This window comes from Anomalospiza imberbis, chromosome 3 (genome assembly GCF_031753505.1).
Source record: "Anomalospiza imberbis isolate Cuckoo-Finch-1a 21T00152 chromosome 3, ASM3175350v1, whole genome shotgun sequence".
Lineage (NCBI taxonomy): Eukaryota > Metazoa > Chordata > Aves > Passeriformes > Viduidae > Anomalospiza > Anomalospiza imberbis.
Genome location: NC_089683.1, coordinates 45,119,265 through 45,131,963, shown reverse-complemented (window position 1 = coordinate 45,131,963; position 12,699 = coordinate 45,119,265). Strand labels below are relative to the sequence as shown.

The window sequence follows — 12,699 nt, the reverse complement described above, 5'->3', positions numbered from 1 at the left end:
TGGAGTGGGCAGTGGGGAGCTGTGCAACACTTAAAACAACTGTGACAAACCCCTTTGCTGGGATAATTCGATCTGGCACAGTCAATAGAGCATGGCAGGATTATTACGACTGTTATTTTTCATATGTACTACAGAATTTTGTTGGTGTGTGTGTTTTTTTCTTTTTTATTTTCCCTTTTTTAGATGGTAAGAGCTGCTAGTGCTGTGCTAAACATGGGAAGAACTGGCACTTTCAGTCATGAGTGACTGGAAATTCAATGAAAAGCCAGTCCTGCATTCTGCCCAAGCGGTACAGCGTGGCAGCCATAACTAGTTATACAATTTCTGTACATTATGGATATCTTTGCCTGGCCATACCTGTAAGATTCTGCACAGAGCCGACTTTGTGAGTTTGTGTACAGGTGCATGTGTGTGTGTGTGAGCAACACTGTACACACGCCCTCGGTGCCGCTGGCAGAAAGATGCCAGGCACTGTTCCCCCAGTTTCCGTGTAAATTATCAAAACCGAAGTGGCTGGTCCTTCCCATCCGTGGCACATCACGTAAGCTCAGCATCGGGCCAGGCTGCTGCAGGAGTGGGACAAAGGGCTGATGCTACAGTCCGGTTTCCATGGCAACAGAGGAGGGGTAGTGAGACCAGAAATGTTGCAAACACCCCTTCTTCTCACTGCAGCCCAACGCACCGTATTGCAAAAGACAGTGCTGCTTTGAGGGGGGGGGGGAGAGGGGGCAGGAAGAGTCCAAATGTCTTTACCTTTCAGGTTGCAGAGTATCCGAAATAAAAAGAAATGACAATTTTTCTTCTCAATCTAGTTGCAAAGGGAAAGGAAACCCGCCACGCAGGCCTCGTTTTCTGCGTGTTAAATGCGTGTGTTCTTTAAAAGGCAGTGGTTGGCTGCTTATCCGGACATGATGTGGTTGAAGCTGTCATCGTAATGGAAATTCATTGCTGTAGCTATGGTAAATTGAGTTTTCTGCCTGTGCTGAATGCATTAGTCTAATGAGATGTTTGCAGCTGGAGAGCTGAGCTGCTGGAGACTTACACTGTGCTAAAAGACAGGGAGAAGATGGCTTTTGCTGGGTCCTTGTGACTATGCTGAAAGTCCTCTGTCCTTTGGGTCCCAATGCCCAGGCTCTCTAAAGACTCTGCTCAGTGTCTTAGCCTAAGCAATAGGTAAGGGGAAAGCATGCTTCTTCTTCTTCTTCCTCTTCCTCTTCTTCTTGTTCACCTGGTGTTTGTCGCTGAGCCTTGTCAGAGCAGTTCTTGTTCTGTTTGTCTGTATGTGTTAACTTTGCAGCTCCTCAGTTGCAGACTCTCTTCCCCAAAGCACATCCTTCCAGAGCCCTGGGAGCAGTTCCTGTGGGGAGAGAGGCAGAGATCAGCGTGTGCTGTGTCTGTGTCTGTGTGGGGGTGTGTGTGAGTTAGTGAAGACTTCTGACTACAGGGCACTCTGCATGCAGTGTGGCTTTGGGCTTTTCCAAACCTGAATCTAAGTGGTCTTTTTTTTTTTTTTTGCTGCCAAGATAAATGTCTCTTCCATTTTAAAAGCAACTTATATTGCAATATATGTAGCAGACAGTAAATATGTCACATGTTCTGGGGTTTTGGTATAGTTCATAGAGCAATGAGCTTAATTATAATATCTTCATATCTTCAAACCAGCTGTTAAGTTGAATTTTTATGTCTAACTGAAACCTGGAGGGAGCAATACTGTTTGCAGGCTGGGTTTTTCCTTCGAGACCAACAGGCTGCTAGCTTCTGAGAGACACTGAGGAGCACACTTGAGTGGAGTTGTTCGTGTCTGTCTTTTGAGGTGTTTTAAAGCTAACTTTGAGGGAGCACGGAGCACGGGGATGCAATGCCTGCGGGCACCTGGCTAGCCCTGCTGGTCCCTCCCTAGCCCTGCATCCCCCGCTGCCGCCCCAGCCCGCACCGCACCCTGTGTCTGCTCACAGAGGGTGAAGCCCGGCGTGGTTCAGTGAGTAATTCCACCTTTCCATCGCTGCTGCATGGCTGCGGGGGCTGGTTGCTTTGCCTGGGGCTCGTCTGACAGCAGCGGTCTGGCAGAAAGAAGTTGCTTTTGGGTTTGGTGCATGCGGGGCTTGTGGCAGGAATAAAGTTAACCCGGCGAGCTGCGGAAGGAAAGTTGCTCGGATGCTCTGCTTGGAGGGGGATTGCTGTTTAATCCTGGGTTCATTTCAAAGAGGCTTCTGAAGACGTTTTTCTCAAGGACACACCAAAGGCACAATGGGAGAAGTAAAGCAAAGAAAGGGATGTTGTTTTTTGTGGGAGCCGGGCTTGAGTCTCCAGAGTGGCTTTGTGCTGCAGGAGTACTTAGAGCACCCCCTGCCCCGCCGTGCTGCCGGTCCCTGTGCAGCTCAGCACACCGCGTTCAATCAGCCTCTGGTGTAAATCAGCAAAACTTCCTTGGCTCCAGCCTCATCTGACACCAGCTGAGGACATGGCTCCTGGAGATTTGCAAGTTCAGGTTTTGTAATTTTGTTTAGATGGGGTGCCTCCCAGTTCTCTCTGGCTGCAGGTGACTTTGTATTTTAATTCAGATGTCACACTGATTTTCCCGGTCAGGCAGAGCCCCTCTGATAAAGAGGGAGATAAAATAAAAGTTAGTTAGCTGATGCACCTGCTCTTTAGATTAGAAAGATGGTTAGGGGCACGAGTTTTTGAGTGACTGTGTGTGAAAGAGGGACTGGGAAAAAAACCAACAGGAAAAGTACATGTGCTGAATTAAATCAGAACACTGCAGAAGGTATACCTTGAGAAATGCTTTGTTGGTGAGTGCAGTAACTCTGATGTTTCTGTTATTCTCTCTACTGGAAATGTTGAAGTCAAATACTTCCTTATGTTTTGTGGGAAAGGATGGGTAGAAAGGGACAATTTTCTTTCTTGAGCATTCAGTGACTTGCCATGAGGTTTCTCACCTGCAGGGTTGAGACATGACTGCACAGGTGCCTGACGGTGGCTATGGGACCTAGAAAGAAGAAATGGCAATAGGATACTCTCCCTTCGCTATTCCCTTAGTTCCATGCATGACACAAAGATTTGGGATTTTGTTAAACATATCTATTTTTTTTTCAAAGAGAAACATGTTATAGCACCTTATCATGGTACCAGAGGTTCAGTAGCCTGAGATGTGACTTTACACTGATGTCTCCCCAACATCTTTCCCTCCCTCAAATTTAGGTAATACTAAAGAAAAGGAAAAAAGCAAGAGAGGTCAGGTTGTGGGGTGAATGAGCAAGTGGGGTATGGGACAGTTGTCTGTTCACATCCTGGTAACAGGAGACGGCAAGCGCTGCTAGCTGGGCTCCTGCCTGCTCCCCCAGCCAGCCCTGCTATGGGGAGGCACTTGGGCAAGGGCCTCTCTGCTGGGACATGGGCTGACCTCAGTGGGGATGCATCCATCCTCCTCATCCCTGACCATACTGGTGCCTGTCAGCATCCTTGGACTCCCCCAGCACCCCGCTCTGGTGGGAACCAGCTCAAACCCAATAGTAAAATATGGGATCACTTAGCTCATTTAAGTTGAATCATAGAAACTGGACTTCAGTGATCCTGTGGGTCCCTTCCAACTCAGGATATTCCATGATTCTGGGATTCGAATTCCCCAGCATCACCACTTCTCGGTGGGCTCCTTCCCTGCAGTGAACTGAGCTCACATCACTAAGGCTAGCCCATATTCCTAGCACTATTTTGGAAACACCCAGATTACTTCCAGTTGGAGGCAGAGGCATGCTCTCCTCCTGCAAATGGCAGGGAACCCACACACACCTGGCAAGTAAATAAAAGGGATAAAAGCACATTTTGGGGTAAGGAAGACCTTCAGGAAATAGTTGATGAGAGCAAGACAGCAATGATTTCTGTTAAAAATAGAAAAAAATGAAATGTTTATATTTGGTAACACTGGAGTCAGCAAAGCCCTGTTTTCTTCAGGGCTTTTAGTTCACTTTCATAAATAAAATTTCATTTTCTTCAGGGGTTTTAGTTCACTTTCATTTCACTCAATGGCCACATGGTGCCTTTAAAAAAAAGTAACAATGTGAAAATATACCCCAATACCCTAAAATCCTACCCTACTTCTTTCTCTACAGCTTTAAAATGGTGCAAAGGAGGAGTCAGCTTTATTTATATAAAACACTCCCATCTGAGTTCTCCAGCTGACCATTAAGAGCAGCTACGGTGTTTAACAGGTGATGGCTCTCCACAGTGAGAATGAACAATAATTGCTTTACTTATGCAAAGAAAATATTCCAGGCTCACCTTGGAGGGAAGAATTAATTACATGTATTAATTCTGTCATAACAAGTTGCCTCACGAGGAATTGGTTTCCTGTACAAAGGAAGCAAAATTTTCTCTTTATTTTGCTGTATATTAGAAAAGAAATTTGATTCAAAATTGTGTGTTAGGTGATTACACACTGCTCTGCTGAACACAATCATGATATATTGGTGCACTAAAGATACAGGCTAATTTGTTATTGACAAATAAAATTGAAAAGAACTGATAATCTAAGTTAGCATCTTTGCACCAAGTTCTTCTATTGATGAGAATGAAGAAATTAACAAAAGAAAAGGTGATGTGCAGTGAAGGTGGAGTCAAAATTTATTAAACTTCTCAACTTCTGATTTTATATTTTTAATAAAGCTTTATTAAATATTATGAACCTGTAAGTCATTCATTAAGATTGACTGTTCCCTTTAGGAAATAGTGTAAATTTGACTTGAATAACGGATTGCCCAGAGAGAGTCTGGATATGTAATTATATTCCACTGAAGGATGAATAATTCCTCTTGAATTGAACAGTTTGCTGTAGCCCTGCAGTTTATACTGCCCTCATCTTTAGGGGTGATTCTCACAGTACAGAAGGAACAGTGCTATAAATGCTAGCCTTCCACTTTCCCCCTGTAAGAGTTTGTTACTCTGCTCACTTTGGGTGTGAGATGCAAAGGATGGCGTTTCCTTTCCAACATCAGCTGGCAGTGCAGCCAGGAATATGCATCTGGTTTCCTGTTCCTCTTCTCTGGCATGTGCACTGCTGCCGGTGTGCTCGGCATTCCAAATGTCAGCGCGACAAAAGCTTTTGCAGGGCCCAGCTGTTGCTCTCGTTTCTTCAAGTATTGCTATACATGGGGCTCCCAGAAATATTCGCTGGCATTTTCTTTATTTATGACAGGTGTGACTGAACCAGAGCATTCAGAGCTGTGCCCCAGATTGCTTGGAGTGCTGTGGTTATCCTGCTCCTCACATAGGCTCCGCTCCCCACCTGCCCCACATACAGATGCTGGGTGCCCTCACAGCTCTGCTGCAGCTGGAGCAGCGGGGAAGGAGCTGAACTTGGCGCAGGAAGGAGAAGGCTCAAGGTCTCACCCCTCTATTAACCCTGCCCTGGCACGCAGGCACTGCCCGCCTTCCTGCCAGCATGCTGCTGCTCCGAGGTCGTGGCTCAGGAGATGGGCAGCTGGCTAAGGCCACCTGCAGCTCCACCCCAGATACATGCTGGTAGAGATACACTTTCCTTGGTGGCTGGAACTGGTGCTGCACCTGAAGCCGTGTTTGGCCCTGTACACTGCTCCCACCTCAACACAGGGGGCCAAGGAGTAGCAGTTGCCCAATTGCTGGACTTCTGCTGGCACCTGTGCAAGCTTTGCTTTCACAAGGAAAACTACAGAAAGTTCATCCCATGGCATGTGCAGTGATAGGCGATTCCTTGTGGCATCCCCTGTAATCTCCAGTAATTTGAAAAAGCAGCTGTGTTTCTCTGTGACGCTTCTCAGGCGCGAGCAGCGTGTGAGCCCATGCTGCCTTTTGCTGAGGGATGAGTCTCTGAGAGCTGCCCTGCCTCTCTGTTGTGTAAATGCCTTTTCATGGTGCTTGCCTCCATCTCTCCATGCTTCCACTTGTGTGTCAATGGTGTGAGGGAGGTACCACAAGATGCATTGTGTTTTACTTGGTGGGAGGTGCAGGGAAGGTATGAGATGCTTTCTTGTTTCAGCCCATCTTCCTGCAGGCGTCACACACCTGAGATTTCAATGAAAGAGCTAACTGTGAGTAACATGTAAACCACCATTTCCCAAAATGCAGGACAAGTCTTTGTTGGCCTGAAAGCCTGTAAGCAGCATTGGCCCCCAATGATTTCTTCCTGCCTGCCTGCCAGAAAAGACACCATAGAGAAGTAGGATTTTAATCCAAGACCCTGTCTTGCACCACAGGCAGATTTATTGAGAATTATGGTAGTTGTCTTCCTGAGAGACTCCAGTGAGTGTTTAGGCACTCTATAAACTCATAGAGGGAATGCGTCACTCACTCAGTCTATCAAGGCAAGAGAAAGGAAAGGTGGAAATGAGGGATCACTACTGGTCTTACTTGCTGGGTGTCCAATTGCCACCTCCTGTCCCCTTGCCAAAGTCATCTCTTGGGTAGCTGCTTCTCCCCGGCCCCACAGAGCAGCCTGAATACGGGGCAGAATGGGCAGACCTGAGCCATGAGATCAGCACTGCACCTTGCAAGCAGCTGTGGAGGCTCTTCTGGGGAGGCAGCAAGGGGTCACAAGCTGCTTTCTGGTGGAACCTCTGTTTTACAGGATCAGTGTGTAAAACGATCTGATTTCCAAAGTACACATCAGTGGTTTGCAGCCATTGAGACCTGTGGACACTCTGGGGGGAGAAACATGACTGGAGGCAGGAGTAAAGGTTTGGGAGAGGTCTTCAAACCCAGCCAGAGGTGGTACTCAGAAGAGATCTTGAAAGGAGAGACAGGCATTGAACAGGGCAAAAGAGAGCTCTGGGGTTTTAGCTAAGGACAAATCCAAAGGGCAACATTAGAAGTAGGGGTTCCCTATTAAAGAACCTGAGAGTTTGGGAGGTTTTCTTTTGTTTCTGCTAAAATTTTTGATTTTGGGCTGAGCTGCCACTGTGCTGGGTTCTGGCTCTGCAGGGAAATGCCTGCACACACTCATTGCTGTGGTCTAAAGCTTGGGCAGATACACCAGCCCAGAGCCAACACAGGGACTCCAGGATGACTTCAGGGGTTTGTTGGTGACTCCTATGAAAAACCCCACAGCATCAATAGGATTGCAGCCCAGCAGATGCTGTGGAGTCTAATGGTAGATAAGGCCTTTTAATATATGTATCTGTATATTTCTATGAGCTTGTATGTGCACTTTCCTATTGAACTGGGCAGTAGAGATAGAGAATTTTTCCTTGTTCTCCATCAGAAAGAATGAAGTGAATCAGTGTTACTTCATTCATTACCCCCAGGAAGAAATATTTTGTGGAGGACATTTCCATTTGGCATGGCATCTTAAAAATCATGCAGAGGGAACTGAAGGAGGACTTCAGTAATACTGTATCTGATGCATTTTTAAGATCTGTTTCCCACAGAAGATGTCTGTTTTCTGCCTCAGAAAAGTACATACCTGGTGAGGGCTCTTGTTTTGCAAATGCCCAGAGCAGATTCTCAAGAGAACATCTGTGAGAAGAAATGGCACAAAAAGTCTCACGTCTCTTTCCTGCACCAGGTGCCAGTAGAGGAAGGGCTCACATTTTGGTGCTGGGAAATAGGGAGTTGTAGTGGGTGGCCCATTTTTTCAAGGTGAGAATGTTCCTTTCCTGCAGCTTGTGCAGCTGCCAAGGAGGTGGTGAGTGAGTGAGCAGGGATGGTGCATGGCCCTCCTCTATCCCCGAGGAACAGAAGGGACTCCTGTGCCACTGTCAGGCAACAGCAATGCAACAAATAGTGCTTCAGTGCAGATGTGTAGTAAAGACGCTCACAGAGTAAAAACAAATAGAAGAGGGGATGTATTCAAGAAATTGTTTATGATCATTATTTATGTATATGTGGAGACTCAGTACCCTGTTGCCTTAAAAAAATGTTTGTTGCATTTATCTCCCAATTTAATCTGGCAACCTCCATCTATTTCCCTGTAAACGATGAATGAGATGTGCCTAGTAACTATCTCTTATGGCTCTGTAAATACTTGAATTTATTTGCATATTAAGTTGGCCACGCTTATATCGCGTTCGCTAAATGCAGCAGCACGAACTACTACACAGAGGAGGCTCGTGGGCCATTAATGTGCCAAGGATTTATGTGAATGACTCCCTTTAACATTAATGGAAGTTATCTGCACAAATCGCCTTCCACTGAGGGAATAGACCATAATGTATGTAAATACATATTACTCACTGCTGTTTAGTTATTCAAGAGGACGCTTAGCAATCTAAAACACCGCTCTGGTGCTGATATATGAGCAGTTTTCCTTAAAATGTGGTAAGGAGAGTATGCTGCTTGTTGTGTAGGTTGTTGTGTCACCTCTGAGCTGGCACACATTTGGAGGTGGTTGCAGTCCCTCAGGCTTCAAGGAGACACAGAAGTTAAGTCCTGGCTGAACTGGTATTTCACATGGGAGTGAGGGAAGTTCTGCTCGGTGGGATGCAAGAGCTAGGAAAAGATGGGTTCCTCTGTCTTTGTTGAGCTCCCAGTGTGGCTGGGAGTGCTCCCTATTTCCCAACCAAAGGCTCTGCTGTGTGCCCCAATGCTGCTATCTTTGAGGCAGGGCTGCAGTGTTCCTTCTGATTTTGTCAGGCTTGGCTCTCCTGCCTTCACTCACTCAGCTGGGAAGTCCCATTCGTGCAGGTCAGTGAGCAGCACGGCTGGGCTCTACCCACATGTGTGTATGTCTCCCCAAAAAAATGGATGTCCCTCTGCACACTGGGAGCTGTACTGCAACCTGCCTGGAGACCCCAGGGCTGCTGGACTGGTCCCGCCTCACTGCAGAGGCTACAGGAAGGGTAGGGTGTTCTCTGGGAAAAAAAAAAAACAAAAAAAAAAACAAACTGTTGTTCCTCCTCTGCATGGCTTTTTTCCACCTTTTCCATGTGTGTGAAATTCAGCAGTGTGCCTGAGGGGTGCAAGTCCTGCTGCGCCCTCAGCTTGGCTAAAAACCTTTGTATACAGGCTAACATGCGCTTCTCTTGGGATTGCTGTAGTGGCATTGGGTCACTGAAGTTAAGCCTGTGCAAATATCCTTGCCTCTCAGAACGTGGGTTTCTTGAGTGATGCTAAAAAACCAGAAAATATGGCTCTTCTCTTGTTCACAGCTGACCAGATGAAGGTAAATTTGCTCTGGAGTGAAAAATAATCAAGTGATTAGGCTGATGGAACTGACCACAGTGTCAGTGTTTCAGCCTGCTCCTGTCTCTGCGTGACCACAGGTTTGTGTTCCTTCTACACCTGCACTCGTGAGCTTGGGTGTGTCAGGGCACCCTGCAGCAGACACAAAAATGTGCTGGTGGCTGTGCTAGTCCTCTGGGATGGTTACTTTGGGATCGAGCTGTGTGGTAATGGGAGAGACACCTGGGAGAAACCTGCAACTTCAGGGACATTTTTCTTAACAAGATTATTAGAGATAGTGAAATTCCTTCAGTCTTCAATATATTAAATTTACCTGCCATTGTTGTTACCTCTGATTTCTAATTAAATGAGATTATTGAACTGGGAGACAATATTGCATAAATCATGATTTGTTTTTTTTCTTTACACATTATTTTTACATGCTTAGCGGTGGCAGCCTCTGGTGACAGCAGGGACCGATGCTGAGATGGCAAAAACCTCAGGGATCTGTCTTTGTCAAAAAGAAAGATCTGCTCAGGCGAGCTACCATTAACCTTGTGCCAGGGCTTTTGTGTCTCTGTGAGCTTGGAACATGTGGAGCAAGAGGGTCTGTCCAGGGAAAAGCTCATGTTTAGTGGTGGACTTGGCAGTGCTGGGTTAGCAGTTGGCCTCAATGACCTCTGAGGTCTTTTCCAACCTAAATGTTTCTATGACTATATGCTGTAGTATTTATTTACCTGGGTAGGCAGTAAGCTGCCATATGATGAGGAGAAAATGAAGGGAGGTCAGGGTATGTGATGTGGAGGTAGGCACGCAGGAATATCCCCCTCTCTGAAATGGGGAGAGCAGGATTGATTGAGACTTCTGGTGGGTGATTTATTCTAATTAATTTGGAAGCTGGTGTGTTCTCTCAAACTCATTAATATCTAGCTCTGCAGATACAGAGGTTTCATGCAGTGGGACATATGGGAGGGGATGATGAGCACAGAGAAGCCCCTCCTCCTGCCTGGGTGAAAGCTTCAGAGCAGGAAGGGAGCTGGGAGAAGAAAGAAGTGAGGCTCCAGCCCCTCTCAGGTATGCTCAGGGGTACTCAGAGCACGACTCAAAGAGTGCAGCTGACAGCAAACCCTGTGGAAGGCTGTGCCAAGGGAAATGGTCCCTGAGGCCAGAAAGGGAAAGAGCTTTCCAGAGCAGGAAAAAATTGCCATGGATGCCCATCTGTGTGCTTTAAGACCTCACATGAGCTGGTTTTCCCCGAAATAATGTGAGGTTATCGAAACCTGTGATGTACAGGTCCAATGGCAAACAGGGCCATGTGTGCCACTCAGTTATTTCTCCCATCAGGGCCAGCATGCAGAGACATGTGCAACCATGGGGGCACTCATGTCTGGCCCTTTACCAGCTAAATGAAGCTGCAGAGGAACTGGAAATGCTAACGATGGTCTCGCTGTGTACTCAGCCTGTGTCCCAGGCTGTGACTGCAATCTTAATTATTGTTCCATGAAGAAGTGTTGCTAGTCAGAGGTATTGTAATTATTTATTGTTAGTAGGTCCAGGAGACAGTGCGCTACATCCTTGAATTTTCTGTTTATTTGTTTGTTTTTTTTTTTTTTTTTTTTTTTTTTTTAACACAGAAATAAATGGCAGCAGAATAAATAAATAAAGTCAGCCTCTGAAAAGGTCACATTTGCCTAAAGTCACAGTCCATATGCCAGTTTCTTATGCTAATTTTGGGACAGTGAAAAGCCTGAAACTCTAGTCATGCTGCCTGTGATTACTAGAGGGGGCTGCTCAGGTTGGTTAATGCAGGTGCCTTTAAGCATCAGAAGAGAAAAAATAGGCTGGGAAGGCCAGGAGACTGTGCTCCATAAGGGGACATAAAATTAGAGGAAAGTGGGAGGAAAATTAAACAAATAAAGTCTGAAATTCTTCCTGGTACTCAGGAGGCTTTAGTCATCATGTGCTGTGGACAGCACCGTGCCACAGCCTCCTGATAAGGGAGAAAAGAAACTTGCAAGGAAAATAGGATGAACTCTGAGTAGAGAAAATGGCTTCCGACAAAAAAATTGGGGGGTGATGACATTGATTGTATTGGATCCTGTGTGAATTACATCACAAGAGAGTAAATCTGATTTTGGACTTTAAGGTGCAGAGGGAGGAGTTTGCAGTGGGACACTGCCTGTTCTGCTGTGGGCATCTGAAACACACATGATCCACATTCAGAGACCGGTTTGGATTTTCAAGAGAGACACAAGAAGCTTTTCAATCTGCCTTTCCATTTCCTCTGCAATATCACAGAAATTGAATTAAGAGATACATACTAGTTGTCTCAAACACTGCTGCAAAGAGCTTATAATCTGTTCATAAGTGATGTGGTCACACACACAAACAATAAAAAGGATGACTTACCTCCATCCAGTGTGACCATCCCCTACAGAGGGGCAGGCAGAATGAACTATGACCTGCAGATATTTCATTTGTCTCATATTCATTTGTGCTTTCTCACTGGCAGAAGAAAGAGGTTAAAAGCTGAAATATTTCACTGAACAATTTTAAAATTACTTTGCAGCGAAGCAGTGTGCCTGGGGCATGGAGGGGCTTTATAAAAGCTTTTGATTAAGGGGATTCAGGTGATGGGGGAGAAGAACAGTCCACCCTTCTTGCCAGGGCTTGTACAGGCACCCTGAGCCCTTCTCACCAAGTGCCCACTGTGCTTGGCAGGTGATGGAGGGAGGTCTCCCTGAGGGAAGGCGGGTGCTACCAATCATTCTCTGTGTTGCTCCTCTGGTGATCCATATAGTGGGACAGCCCTGAGACACTGAGCAGCTCCCAGAGCCCCTGCTGCCACTGAGCACAGGAACCTCTGTGGTCCATCAGAATATGCTGCCGTGGGTGGCTGCTGTCAGGCTCAGGCTGCTGTGTGCCTCAGCCTGTGCATGAAGGCATTTCTTCCTTGGCAGCCCCTGGTATATCCAGGAGTTGTCTTTGCTACCTGAGTTGTCGTCCCAGTTAGTAAGAAGAAATGTAGTCAGGAATGGAAGACATTGCCATTCTAGAAATCTCTTGCCAATTCTGTGATACAGACATAGAAAATATGAAAACAGTGACACCTTGAGCACCAGTAAACAATTCAACATGTGGTGGGGAAAAAATGCCTGTGTGCAGGAACTGAGTATGCAATGCAAGTTCCTCTCTGGTCCCACAGAGCCCTGTTGCAGAGCTTTGAGCTTTAAGCTGTACTGCAAGAGCACGTATGCCTTCTGCTAGTGCTCTGCGTTTGCTCTCACCAGCCACTGTCAGAATTACACAGGAGCCAAACTGGTTCCATAAAATGTCAGAAAGCTTTCTGTTAGTTGCCCTCGGATCAGGTTTGGAAGTGTGCCTTCTACTGACAGGCCCTTGCAAGCACAGACCAACTGAAAATTCATTCAGAGGGACCTTTCATCTGGGATGTGTTTTTTTAAATAGCAGCAAAAGCAGACATTTAATCAGTACAATTTTTCAGATTCTATTGCTGAAGGTATGTAGACTCTGACACATGAGCCAGCTGGATAGGTTTTGCTCTGAATA

At 46.2% G+C, this 12,699-nt stretch overlaps 1 protein-coding gene across 1 annotated transcript in view; it reads left to right on the top strand.

Annotated features, from left to right (window-relative positions):
- Positions 1 to 418: 418 nt before the first annotated feature.
- The window catches only part of SCML4 (Scm polycomb group protein like 4), a 67,658-nt gene continuing 55,377 nt past the window's right edge, over positions 419 to 12,699 (top strand). Inside the window, exon 1 of the mRNA XM_068184196.1 lies at positions 419 to 1,173. The gene's annotated coding sequence lies outside the window, so the exon portion shown is untranslated. The remainder of the gene's footprint in view (positions 1,174 to 12,699) is intronic.